This window comes from Pelodiscus sinensis, chromosome 25 (assembly GCF_049634645.1).
Source record: "Pelodiscus sinensis isolate JC-2024 chromosome 25, ASM4963464v1, whole genome shotgun sequence".
NCBI classification, from domain to species: domain Eukaryota; kingdom Metazoa; phylum Chordata; order Testudines; family Trionychidae; genus Pelodiscus; species Pelodiscus sinensis.
The window spans coordinates 11,804,203-11,818,057 of NC_134735.1; the positions used below are offsets into that span (position 1 = coordinate 11,804,203).

At 55.4% G+C, this 13,855-nt stretch overlaps 1 long non-coding RNA gene across 2 annotated transcripts; it reads right to left on the bottom strand.

The window, feature by feature from the left end:
* Positions 1 to 2,456: 2,456 nt before the first annotated feature.
* On the bottom strand, positions 2,457 to 12,826 carry LOC142819929 (uncharacterized). 2 transcript variants are annotated; one of them, XR_012897614.1, is made up of 4 exons: positions 12,276 to 12,826; positions 11,015 to 11,094; positions 10,071 to 10,225; positions 2,457 to 4,890 (listed from the first exon to the last, which is right to left on the bottom strand). It is a non-coding gene; the product is annotated as an uncharacterized LOC142819929 (long non-coding RNA). The 2 variants fall into 2 exon arrangements; XR_012897613.1 differs by lacking the exon at positions 2,457 to 4,890 and having other exon boundaries at positions 5,718 to 10,225.
* Positions 12,827 to 13,855: the final 1,029 nt, after the last annotated feature.

Consider the following 13,855-nt stretch of genomic DNA (forward strand, 5'->3'; position numbering starts at 1 on the left):
TTTCATTTCCTCTCCCACTTTTATCAGGCTGAGGGCAAAGGGTTGGGATGTGGGGGGACCTAGGCTCTGGTCTTGGGCTAAAGGATTTGGAGTGTGGGAGGGGCTCTGAGTTGAGCCTAGGGGAGGAAGTTGAGGTGCAAGAGGGGGTTTGGATGAAGGCTTTGGTTGCAGGGGGACTCAGGGCTAGGGCAGTGATCTGGGGTGAGAAGGGGTTCAGGATTGGGGCTGGGTTTTGGAATGCAGGGTCCAGCTGGGCACTGTTTACCACAGGTGGCTACTGGGTGGTGGTGCAGGCAGGCTCACCCCTACTACTGGGTGGTGGGGCTAAGGCAGGCTCACCCCTACCCTGGTCCCGCACCACTCCCCAAAGCAGCCAGCAAACTCTCTCCATCCCTGCCACTCTGTGTAGATGGGATACAGGTGGGGAGAGGGGCACCCTGACCTCAGTACCCCCTCCTGTTCTTCCTGGGCCCTGCAGAGCAAGCAGGAAACTCTTGGGGGTGAGGGAGGGCAGCTCCAAGACAGAGGACAGGAGCAGCATGGTAGTGCTGAGAGGAGCAGCTGAAGTGCCAGCACTTGACACCCTCCCAGCCAAACCAGTCTGGATCCCCTGTCAAAGGCTCCAAGATCTACCAGTAGATCCCGATCGACTGGTTGGTGACCATTGTCCTACACGATGCTGTTAAACTGCTAGTGTTCCTCCCCAGAAGCAGCTGCATGGGGAAGGGAAGAGGCGGAAGAGATTCCTAAACATGGCTCAGGAAGCACCTTGGGGTTGGGAGTCCTGTGGGTTGTGTGGGTTGAGAAGGTGCCGTTTGTAAAGGGGGGTTTTTCTCTCCCAGCAGCTCCCCGTTGAGAATCCCAAAGCCCATGGCTTTTGGATTGGACCCTGGTTTCAAAGGAGAGGCTGGGCCTGCCACTTTGAGCGTCTGAGCACTTACTGCAGCTGAATTCCTTCCAGCCTGCCTCAGCACCGCTGGCGCGTGTGTGGAGTGATGCTGGTGGCTATATTGGTCTGTGACAGGCAGGAATGGAATGTGCCCGGGCAGCCAAGCCAGGGCCCCTCTCTCCTTCTCCTCTTATGGAGCGCAAGCGAGGGGAGGGCGGGGGGCTGCTCAGGCCCCGTCGCACAAGGTGGCCCAACAGTTCCTCTTATGGAGAAGAGGCAGGGGGAGTCTTGTCCTCCGCACGCTGTCAGCCTGCGGTGAGCTTGCCCAGTCACCCGCCAGACTCTCAGTCCTGTTTGAATGTGCCCCGGGCAGCCATGGGCATCAGTGGCAGAGCAGGGTGGCTGCTCTACAACCCTGAATGAAAGGAACCTCTGGAGCCAGCTGCCCAGCTCGGCCCTCTGCGCCAGACCCAGCTCTCAGGCCTGTGCCAGGGAGTTCCGAAGCAGAGCCGCACACGTCCAAACCCACAACTGCGTTCAGCCCCTGACCCTCTGTGGGCCCGCTACAGCAACGCTGACCCAAACGACCCCCCCCCCTCCCCCGGCTGAGATGCAGCTCTCTCTGGGGTGGAACCTGCCAGCTGTTTAACAGCGCACAGCAAAGCATTCTGAACATTTTTCAGGGTCAGACATAATTACCCAAGTGGGAGTGTAATTAAACTCAGCGTCCTAACACCCAGCTCCTGCACATAGTGACGCACAGGGAGCCTTAACCACAAGCAAGGAGTGTCTCTCTTTCATGGGTCACCTGAAGTGCAGCCCCTCTAGCAGCACAGCCTGGCCCCTCAGCGCCGGTCAATAATGGCACACAATGACCAATGCCCCAGTGATTCATCCAGCCCCACGTTCTCCAACACCTAGGTGTTTCTGGACCCGCTCCGAGACCAGGGCTCAGCGAGCCAGCGCTGCTTAGCTCATGAAACCTAATGAGGTCACAGCTGGAGGTGCTACGGCTCAGTCCAGGAGAGCGCATGTTTCTGGCCACCAGCTCCGTTTCCATGGCACTGGATTAAATGAACTAATTGCAACCATCTCGAAAGGGCACTACAAGCGGAGGAGTAGGAGGGGTGCGTTTCACCTGGAGAAGAGCTGGCAACCCTCATTTGGATACAAAGGGCATCGCTTCTCCAGCAGGAGCCCTCCAAGTCATGCATTAGTCAGAGTCCCCCCCACACACACACACGCTCTACCCTAGTTCTGCAGCCTGGGAAAGCGCCCCCCACCCCGGTTGCCAAAGACAGCAGGTTCCTCAGGGCCAGATTTCTGAGGGCTTAGCACCCACACAGATGGGGCCAGATTTTCAGAGGCGCTCCACCGAGCTGAGCTCATTAGAAGTTCTTTGTGCTTAGCTCCATTCGCCACCTTTGGCCGTTGTTCTCTAGCTCTCTCCCCCACTCCTCCCTTACCTCAAACCTCTTCTCCCCACGACTTCCATGTTCTCTCCTCCCCTCTTTTTCTAAGCCCCCCCCCCAGCCCCTTTTCTCCTCCCTTTCGGCTCACCCTTCCCTTTCCTTCCCTCCTGCTGTATCTGAGTCACCCTTCAGCGTTCCTGGCTCGGAGCATGCCTGCGGCCCAACGAAAAAAACTCCTGCTGAGTGGAGCTGGGTTTCTCTTGCAGCTGCTTAAAAGCCTGACATTTGGGAAGGCTTTACCTAACCAGAACAGGGCTGCTGGGGAACATCCTGTTCACAGACAAGCTGCCTCTCTTGGTTCACAAGAGGCCATTGACAAGGGGGAAATATTCCTTCCCTGCAGGATGCCACGTAGCCGAACCACAGAGTGGCACGGTTTTGGGCCACCTTAAATCACACCAGAGCCATTCAGGGGGTCTCATTTGGATTGGATCATTGATCCTCTTGTTTCAACAGCCTGCTGCCACTCACACTGAAAGGAGACTCTCCGGTGACGTGTGGGCAGTAGAGAGCCTAAGACACACAGTTTGGATTCCAACCAGTAGAGCAGTGGTCCCCAACCACTGGAGATTGCTGGGCGCCAGGGGGCGTGGCCAGTCGCCCGCCGGGCGCCAGAGGGCGGGGACACTTGCACGCCCGAGGGCAGGGCCCCCCCATAGCCGTGCGCCCGAGGCTGGTTCCCCCTCCAAACGTCACGCACTTGGGGCCGGCGCCCCCTCCAAGTGCCGTGCGCCCGGGGCCGGAGTTCCCCCGCAAGCGCTGCACGCCCGGGGCTGGCGCTCCTCCAAGCGCCTCGCGCCCAGAGCACGGGCGGCCAATCCGCGGCGCTCCCGGGGCCAGCGCTCACCATGTGCCATGCGCCCGGGGCCGGCTCCGGCACCATGCATGCGCCACATGCCACGTGTTGGGGACCACTGCAGTAGAGGATTGCAATGCACGGACACCGCAGCCAGCTTGTGAAAATGAACTTCAGCTTATATAATCAAACTCCAACCATTGTTTAGAGAGTCCAAAGGGACTGCTGCTATGGCAACATGATATGTAATAAATAATCAGGGCTATACACTATGCTGCACCCTTGTATCAGGCTGAGGTGGAGGTGGATGCCCTTGAAATAGGCAGAAATGCTCTGAAAGGAGAAAGGCTTGTGCTCAGTTTTTGTGGTTTTAAGCGCTGCTTCAGGACAGCGAGGTAATTAGTCTGACCTGACCTCATTCCTTTAGGATGCCTGATCATTTCTGAGCTTTCAGGCCCAAGGTCAAGAACCTCCCTAGCTGAGCATCTTCTTCCAAAATAGAGCCCTGAGTCAGCCAGCCAGACTCCTTGTAACACAATAACTAGAGGTCATCAAAGGAAATTAATAGGGAGCGGGTTTAAAACAAACAAAAGGAAGGGTGTTTTATATGATGCACAGTCAACCTGTGGAACTCCTTGCCAGAGGATATTTTGAAGCCTTTAACAGGGTTCAAAAAAGAACTAGATAATTTCATGGAGGAGAGGTCCCCCAGTGGCTATTAGCCAGGATGGGCAGCCTCTGTTTGTCAGAAGCTGGGAATGGGTGACAGAGGAGGGATCACTTGAGCATTCCCTGTTCTGTTCATTCCCTCTGGGCACCTGGCATCGGCCACTGCTGAAAGACAAGATACTGGACTAGATGGACCTTTGGTTTGTCTCAACATAGGGTTCTTATGACTAGGACTCCAAAGACCCAGCTCTTAGTCCTAGATCTGTCACTCACCCACTGCCTGACTTCGGGCAAGTCACATTGGCCTAGATACTCAGAAGTCTTCAGATGCTTCTCTCCCACTGATTTCACTGCCCCTAAATACCTGTGAGGATCTGGGCCTTTGTCTCTCAGTTTCCTCATCTGTAAAATGGCGACAACAATACCCTACTTTGTAAAGCCCTTTGGCAGCTGTGGATGACATCAAATCATCAATGGTCACACTTTACATTACAGGGTCCAGGGGTATGTGGTTTCTACTTAGTGTAGAATGATTAATGATTGTTATAAGCCTGTTGCAGACATGAGGAACGGGTAATAGACTGTTAACAGGCACATCAGCAGAAGGTACAACCAACCTGTGGGACCGCCAACAATGTCCTAAAACGTCTGCTAACCTTTCACACTACGTTTCCATTTCTAAGTAGTTTTCAAAGAGTTAATAAAGTAGAACCAGTTCAATATTATAACTGGTTGTTTTAGCCGGCACCAGGCAGCATAAGAAAGGGAACTGGGTTAAAGATAGAGCACTCCTGTCCGGAAGGATGGCTGGCTGGTTGGCAAGCAATCCGCTCATGGATTCCATGTCTGGTAAGAAGCTGGTTACCCGGAGTGCAGGTGATGTTGTTCTTAGGTTGTGTTGCTGTGTTGATGCCAGAAGATGTTGCTTAGGAAGTAGGTGACACTCCTTAGCGACCAAGCACCGGAGCCCTGCCCAAAGGCAGCAGTAAGTAATGCTGGGTTGTAGTCATCTTGGATCTTTTGCAGGAGTTTCCATGGTTTGCACTGAACTGGCCCAGGGAACGCTACCAGGGAAAAGGAGAGAAGACAGAGGCTGACACACTACAGGCAGGAGTTTGGTGTCTAGAGACTGACACGGCTTCCGGAAGACGTCCACTCAGCAGACCAACAGATTGTGAATGCAGCACACAGAGCCAAACTAAGGAAACTCAGAGCCTTATCATGGTGCTCTCCCTTGGAATAGCAGCAGGTTTCAGAATTAAGATGAATGGAGCAGTTCATCGTTTTGGGATCTATGGTTTCAGGCTCTCTGCACACTCAGGTAGGGAAATCAGTTATGGTCAGGCAACATTTTAAAGTTTTTCTTTGCATCCATAAGCAAGAGAGATTTGGGGGATTTGCGGCAGGCTTTTTTAAGTGAAAACTGAGATTCTGACCTCATTGTTCGACCCGGAGTCTGGGTCCCCAAGCATAGGTCTGGTGTGGCTACACTTTAATCCAGTCCCCGAACCCATGCACTCGCTTAAAAATCACAGAGAATCAAGAAGCCATGGTCAATTGTGCCTAGGGAGAGGAATGTTATTGTGGTTTTTAAAGACACATAAGAAAACCCTCTTTCTAAGGATTAAGTGTCAAATAAGTCATCACACATTGTGCCCAAAAGACTCTGATATCTTTCCTAAGAATTCACTCATTAGCTACCATTTGCACAATGTCCTGAAGCTGCAACGAGCTATAAGGAAACACGGTGCAGCTGCTAATTTTAAAATTCCTTATAAAAACTAAGTTTTTCCAGAGCACATGGGAGAAAGGAAACCAAGGGTTACAGGTTAGACCTGCCAACATCCACAATCCACTGAGAAGACAGAAAGACAGTAAACAACTTGGGGTACTTCGACACAGCAGGGCAAAAGTCAAATTAAGCTACGTAACTTCAGCTACGTCAAGTGCGCAGCTGACGTCGAAATAGCTTAATTCGGGCTTGTGGCGCTGTCTACATGGCAGGAAGTCAAAGGAAGAACACTCTTCCTTCCCCTTCCCTTACTCCTTGTGAAATGAGGGTTACAAGAGTCAGAGTAAGAAGTCCTCCAGCTTGACATTATTTCGAAATAAAGGCTTGTTGTGTAGACACGCTCTTCATTATTTCGAAATAACATCAGTTATTCCAAAATAATGTTGCTGTGTAGATGTACCCTTGGGGAGTAAATTGTAAACTGTAAGGGTGCGTCCACACTACACCTGGAGCTCGAAATAAGCTACGCAATTTGAGCTATGCAAATTGTGTATCTTATTTCAATGTTATTTCGAAATAGCTTACTTTGAAATTTGGTGCTGTCTACACAGCACTTATTTAGAAATAACCTACTATTCCGAAACGTCCCTTACTCCTAGTGGAATGAGGTTTACAGGGACGTCAGAATAGCAAGCCCATTATATTTCGAAATAACGGACACGCTCAAAAGATGCGGGATAGCTATTTCGGGATACATCTGATATCCTGAACTAGCGCTGCAGTGTAGACATAGCCTAAGTGTCACTCACCGGCCAGAGCACCCCTTGTGGTAGAGCACGGCATAACAGGGTCTTTTCTCACCCCCCTCCCATATTACTAGCCCCTCCTGTCAACCCCCTCTTCTTACAACTCAGCCCTCCATCCAGGTCACATCTAATCCTCCTCCATGCAGGGTAACAGAGTCCAACAGCCTCATGCCTTGATCCAAGTCCCAGCTCATTAGCCCTTCCACCCCTGATCTCCAGGGTCCTTCCACCCTCTGTGTTCATCCCAGGCTCTAAACAGCCTCTCAGGGCTTGTTTGCCTTCCTTAAGAGCTGGTGCTCACAGGACTCATCACCCCCCAACAAATCCTTCGTGAAGATACAAAAGATTTCTGCCTCCTGCAGGATTGAACTCACATCCCGCCCCAGCTGATTCTGTGACTCTTTCCTAGAGGCAGTCAGTTCCTGCAATTAAGCCATCCACACAGAATCAGCTGAGGAATAGTTATGGTGTCACAGGCGAGACATATGTTCACAGCAGGCTCCAAAGGCCACTGGCCACAAACACCTTGCACTGACAATTATGAAACATGAGTGTGTGGCACACACACAGGTCAATGGTCTGGGTCGGGGCTGGCTCTGGTTACTGGACCTGCTGGGACCCACAAGCCTTTCCCGCGAGCCGAGCAGGAAACCAAACAGTCCGAAAGCAAGCCTGGATCTACGGGGGACGCAGCACTTTGCATTAGCCCCGAGAGAGTGACCCTGTCCCTTTGGCTTCCATTCCGCCCACAGGAAGGGAGTCACCGTACCAGAGGCTGGCCAGCAGCGTGAGCTGTGAAGAAGGGAGTATCAGATGTCCAGCAGGTGCAACAAGAAATTCACAGATGATATAACCCTTCTCTGATGAGTGCCAGCGACTGCTGGCCCATCACTGTCCATTGGACACAAGCCTGCCATGGGTGAGAAGCAATTGAGAGGTCAGGAGTCACCAGCTAACACCATGGAAAGCTCTTGGGCTGAGTGTGCTTTGGAGAGGGCCGGCCGGCCGGCGTGCAGGCAGGACTCTCCTTCCTCGGGGCTCCGCTCAGTCCCTTCCTTTCTGCCCACATGGCTAACGGCCCCAGCCCAACTGCAAGCAGGACTGAAGCCAGCCGAGTGGTAGCTGCTTGCACCCAAGCTGAACAGAAGATGAGTTGCTCTGAAGAGAGCCAGCCCGGTGCAGATAAGAGTTTCTGCCTGGCACCAGGCGTCTCTTGCAACCCTGAGCTCCCCTCCTGCCCCTTTTCTGTGGCCGAGGGGGTCTGGGGAGGCAACCGGGGGAGGGTTATGGGGGGAGAGAAGGCCCCTGCCAGCTGGGCGGGCTGAGGGAGGAAGAGCAGGCTGGGGGAAGCTGCAGGGACAGAAGACCCCTGCTGGCTGGGGCAGTGGGCGGAGGGGTGAAGGACCCTGTCTGGAGAAGGGGAGGAGGTAACCCAGTCCTGAGTGGCATCCCGCCAGCTGTGCCCAAAGATCCCTACAGCTCCTGCCAGGGGGACCAGAGACTCCCTCCTTGCCCGTCTCTCTCTCACACCAGCCAGGGGCTGGTCACTCCTCACTTCCCCTCATTGTCAGTGACTAGTTGGACAACAGGCCTGTTTCTGGAAGGGCTGGCTGCCCAGGATACCTGCAACTCCAAGTTTCTGTCGCAGCACCACGAGCAGGAGTTGCTGCTGGGCATTTCCTCCTGCTTTTAATAGCAAGGCCCTCCCCATCCATTAGCCGCTGATGGGCTGGTACCATCCCCCCTTTTTGACAGCAGGGAAAATTAAGGCACAGAGGGAAGTGACGTGCCAAGGTCGCAAAGAGAGATCGTGGCAAGGCCAGAACCTAGGTCCTACAACCACCCCTTATCTGCTGCGGGACTCCAGGTCTTATCTGTTCCCAAGGCTGCTGCCTGGGCCCTTGCTGGTCACGGAACAGAAGATTTTGTTCCCGGGGCCATCAGACAAGCCCCTTTTGCCAGTGCTAGAAGTGACTCCCACTCCCAGCGTGGGACACCGCAATGCACAGCCTCCCTCCCAGTGCCTGTGCACATGGAGTTCCTTTCAGGGGAGGGGATGAGGGCGGGAAAATGCACACAGAGGGCTCAATTCTGCCCTGGCACTGGCTTTTTGCTAGCAAGCACCACAGTCGCTCTTGATCTACCTGGCCAGGCCAGGAGAACTGGATCTGTCAGGCTGAATTTTGCTGCTTGTGCCAGTAGACGCCTGCTGGCCTCACAGGGGTGTACCACAGAGCAGAATCTGCCCTATTGATTATAGGGATGCGGGGACATTCCCCAAGCGTCTCCAAGATGCTGCCTTAGATCCCTGACTAATGCCTGTTAATCATGCCATGGCTGGGCTCCCCGGGCAGAGAAAAAAGCTGGTGACTAAGCCGTCGGGTGGTGTCCCTTCTCCACCTTCCCCACCTTGCAGCAGCGGGCAGCTGCTGAATGCACCAGGTGATCCTGCCGATCCTGCCTGGGAACTGCCCCAAAGGGACCCTGAGTTCCCCCAGAAGGGGGCACTCATCCTGGGGGGTGAAACGCACCTGATCAGAGCAGGGGGAGGGAGCATCCGTGTCCACCATCCCCAGAGAAGCAGGGAGGGAAGAGAATCAAGAGGAAGAAGAGTGGAGGCCCAGCACACAACGATCCCTTCCTGGGGTGAGCGTAGCCAGCCAGGGGAGTTGCTCTAAGTCGTCCGGCAATGAAGATGGGGACACTGGTTTGTTCTGGCATGGGGAAAATAGCTGTTCTCAGCGCAAAATAAAGAAAAGAAACCACGCCAGCTGTGCCATTCCTACACACAAATATTTGTGACTTGGGTGGGCGGGTTGGTGGCGGAGATGGGGTAGCAGGGCAGAGAAAGCTGGGGAGCTCACTCAGCATGCTGGAAAAGCCAATGCGTCTTGCTCGGCATGCTGGGAAAGCCAAGGGAGCTGCTACTCCTCGGGGGCGAGCAGGGACTCAGGCAGGTCCTGCCCTGCCGTCCAGGGGTCTGGCATTGTGCTGGTGAAGGCTGCAGGAAAGAATTGCCCAACTCTGCTTCTCAGATTGTAAGTGCTGCGGGGCAGGGACCGTCTTTTGGTTCGGGGTTTGTACGGGGCCTAGCACCACAGGTCCTGTGCCAAGACTGGGACTCCTACGCGGAACCATGAGATGAATAATAAATCACTCATCTGTCAGCTGCCCGTCTCACAACCCTACAGTGTATCCCAATACCACGCTTGCTTGTGACTCAGTCACAAGCGAAATCCCTCCTTCAATCCGCGTCTCAAGCTTAGAGCTGGCAACCCCTCCTAAGCTTAGGGCTACGGTGAGTGGTCTTATCTGTCATTCACAAAACCCCACCTTAGTCGATCCCTGTTGCTCCGACAAGTTCACATTCTTTACTTTGAACTTACAACAATAGCGTAATGAACTGCCTGGCATGTATGTGCATACCCATGCCCTCTTAGGGTCGTCATCAGAGCTTCTCAACTGTGTGCCATTAACCCTACACTGCTGGCGAGAAAAGGGGATTCTCCTTTAAGTCAAGTGACAGGGGCTTGGTGAGCTGGAGGTATCTGACACCTCTACTGCTGACACCAAGTTCAAAATGGGCGGTGGAGTGGCAATGGGAAAGTTCTAGGAACCCAGGAATTTGTCTTAAGTTTCCCTTCTACATTTATCCCTCCACAGAGGAGGCCCGTCTGAGTCACCCATTCTTTGGCGTTCAACTTACCCACAAAGATTACAATTCAGTTAAACAGGCCCCTTCAATTCTGGGCGTGCTCACAGGTTTCTTCTGAGGAAAAAGGCCATTGTCACGGGCCTATTGATTTGTGTATTTTGGAGGAGACAGAGGCGGTCCTGACTAGCCACAACAAGGAGATGATCCTATCAAGGGAGAGGAAGAGCCAATGGAGTCAGCTCACTAGTGAAAGGGGCATGGCCCATGTGACCAAACTGTGCCTGGGCAGTCCAGCCAAAGGGCTCTCCGTGCCAGGAACAACCACCAAAGAGGTTTGCACCACTGCAGTGCTCCTGCCTTGGGGCCTGGCGCATGGGCGGTGGGTGAAGGTACAGCTGGGGGAGGCAGGCCCTCAGCCCCACCCCTTCTGCCGAGGCCCCGCCCCTCACAGGAAGCAAGCCTCCTCCCCCACCACCACGGGGAGGCAAGGCAGCATGCCGCCACCCCCCCCCCCCCGCCCCAGAATGGGGAGCACAGGGAGGAAGGAGGGCGCCCGGCCCCAGCTTCCCCAGCCCTGGAGCATGGGGAGGGTGGGCGCTCCGGGATAGCAACGCTCTGCCCCTCGTAGGCCTTGTGGGGGTGGAGTGTGGGCAGGGCCAGGCTGGCGGTTGAGGAAGGCCCCACACCTGGCATACTCCCCACCGCCCAAGGCCTGGCTCCAGGGGTACAGAAATTCCAGTGTAGACAGGCCCTGAGAGAACAAGAGAGAGGGGGAGCTTCTGGTCTTGAGTGACGGGTGGCCTCCATGCCGCAGCCCCCCTTGCAAACTGGCTGCTGGGGTTTTTCAGCATCTCCAGCCCCCCAGCTCCCAAGGGCTTCTTGGTTAGGAGGCTCGGCTCACGTTGAGCCCAGGGAACCAAACATTCCCCCCCCCCCCCGTTCTCCCACCCGGCGTGGCTCTGTGACAATGTTTGTCTTGGAAAGGGCTTTCTTACCCAGACCCTGCGCCCGGCAGCCAATGGAGCCTCCAAGGGGAACTGAGGATGGATCCCGTTCAAATGCCAGACTTGGTCTCCTGTCGGGAAAACAACATGTGGCATCGCTGCTGCTCGTTAGCGCAGCCTTCCCCTCTGCCTCAGACGGCGGAATTGGCTCTGTCCTGGGCTGAGCTGGGGGGGGAGGGGAGGGCTTCCTCGAAAGCCCCGGGCTCCCTCCAGCCCACGCAGGCCACTCCCAAAGACCCTACAGATGTGGGCACCCACACAGCCTCTTGGGCTCACGGGAGCGCTGCTCTGAGCGCTCAGCCCAGCCCCCTGCCAGCCAACATGCACCAACAGCTGCTGCCCAGGGCTGGCTCCCAGCTGCTCCACGGGGTCCCCCGCCTGTTTGGCTCCCTCTCACTGCAGCACCCTTCTTCTGCCCCCTCCCTCCCCCTGCCCCAGAGCTCTGTGGCCTACGGCCTCATGGCCTATTGGGTAAAATGGCCCCGGGGCAGTTGTTAGGTACCTCACCCCCCAGAAGTCTGGAAGGGGCTGTTCTCTGCACCTTTCCCTGCTTCAAGACCATCCTCTGCTCAGTCCAGAGCCCATCCTAGGAGGGGGATGGTTTCCACAGACTCTCCCCATCACACACTGGGGCTGCCCCCTTGCACTACCCCACAGCTTCCCAGCCCATACTGGGAAGGGGGCTGTTTCCATAAACATGGTCCTCAAACTGCTGGCTACCTTCAGTGCCCACAGGCAGCCTCTGTGCCCCACAGTCCCATGCTTCCTTGGAGCCTCACCCACGTGGGCAGGGTTCAGCTACCGGGGGCTCCTTCATGCACTGGGCTGTGGGTTCATGTGGGTTCCCAGAAGCAGCCATGCAAGCGGGAGAGGAGAACTGAACCAGGGGAGAACCTCATTCAAGGCCTTTGTCAATCCTACTTCCCCAGCCTGCCGGCCATTCCTCCCCCCACGGACACGCAGCATCACCCCCCGTGGACAGGTGACGCAAGACAAGAAGCCAGAGCCTCATTCATCCCCAAGCTGGTTTTAGGATTGGGACAGAGCCCAGAGGAATCACTCTGGAAGGGATCCCCCACCCCGAGCTCAGTCTAGACCAGGACTAGACTCTTGGAGGGAGCCAGCAGCAAATGGTTCATTAATTAACACTGAATCTCTCCGGGAAGCCACCTAGAGAACTGCTGGGATGGAGTGGTCTGAGGAGCCAGTAAGGTGAGGATAACCCCCCACTTTGTAGCGCACCCCCATTTACCTCTCCTCTGCTCAGCACCATCCGCCAGCGCTCGCCTGGTCTTCTCAAAAGAGCAGCTAGCTGGAGACTGAATTGATGCGGCAAACAGACCTTCCACGGGAGCTGGCCTTAGACTCTCCTGACCGGGTTATGGGCCTCACAGCTTGGCTCGTCCCCATGGCTCTCTCCTACACACAAGGTACATCGACACCGCCAGAGCGGGTGGCATTGAGGCAAGGATAAGCACCGCTGTGCTAGCTATTACAGCTCACAATAGCAACGTACGTACTGTAAGGCCAACAAACCTGGATTGCAGGCAGGTAGAATTGAACCTATGACCTGAGGGGTTAAATCCATGAGCCTTTACAGCAGGGGTGGGGACCCTCAGGACTGGGGCCCGCATCCAGCCCCCAGGCTTGCCTGGATGCGGCCACCAAGGCTCAGGGCCTCCCTCCCCCAGCATTGGGGAGGCAGCGCTGGCTCTCCAGTCCCCCTCTGCCCCACTGCATGGCGGGAGCACACAAAGTCTACTAGGCTGGGCCCCCCATGGCTCTGGTGTGCGAGGGGAATGTGGAGAGTGTCTTTCTCCTTCTCAGTCAGGGGCCACGTCCGTGACGTTTTAGGGGTCTTTTTGCTTCTCGCTTGCGTGTGGCCCCCAACTGATTTTTCTGTGGGTCAGTGGCCCCCAACCCACAAAAAGTTCTGCCCCCCTCCCGCTCTACAGCAGGAGCTAAAAGCCAACTAGCTCTCTGCTAAGTCTGTAGAGCAAATTTCACGCTCTCTTGTCAGGGGTCTCGGTGCCTCTGGGTTACCACCCAGTGGAAGAGACTTCTGTAAGCAAGCAGAGTACATGCCCAGGGTGCCGGGGGTCAGGTGCACCACATCTGACAGCGAGTCCCCCAGCCTAGGCAGGCAGACACACGCCTGCACAGCCTAAGCTGATGCCCTAAGAACAGCCGCGTGGATGTCGCAGCTCAGGCTTTCAAGCCAAAGGGATCGGGGGACGGGGGGAGGGGAGCTGCAGCTGAAGCCGCAATGCCCATGCTGCTGTTTTTAGCACACTAGGGCCAGTCTGGTGGCCTGACCTGGGGCATTCCAGCTGCAGTGTGGCCATACCCTGGAGGACTTGGACTCTGCCATCACATCTCAGCAGCTGGCGTTTACCTGGTCGAACGAGATGAAAGTTGGAAGAGGGATGCTGCTCCCCCTGGCTACAATCCACCTTTAGTTGCTTTAAACAGGACCAGCCCAGTCCTGCTTTTCTAGGGTTTGTCCCCTGTCCAGTGCCCAGATAACACCAGATGTGGCTTTGGGCAGTATAGGGTGGCCTGGGGGTGCCCCTTTTGAAGAGCACTGATAGGTGCAAAATCACGCTGGTACGACGGGGCAAGACAGCGCGCTCTTAAAAAAACGGTACCCCCTGCGCGGTGTGACCGCACATGCACCATACATCCAAGGTCATGCCAGCAGGGGTAGGGGCATGCTGTTCCCAGAAGTACCAGAATGTCCAGGAATGCCTGAGTGCCCTCCTCCCAATCCACACTCTAGACCAGGGGCACTGGAATTATTTTTAGGGTGCTGAGTTGCACCCCCTCCGCCAA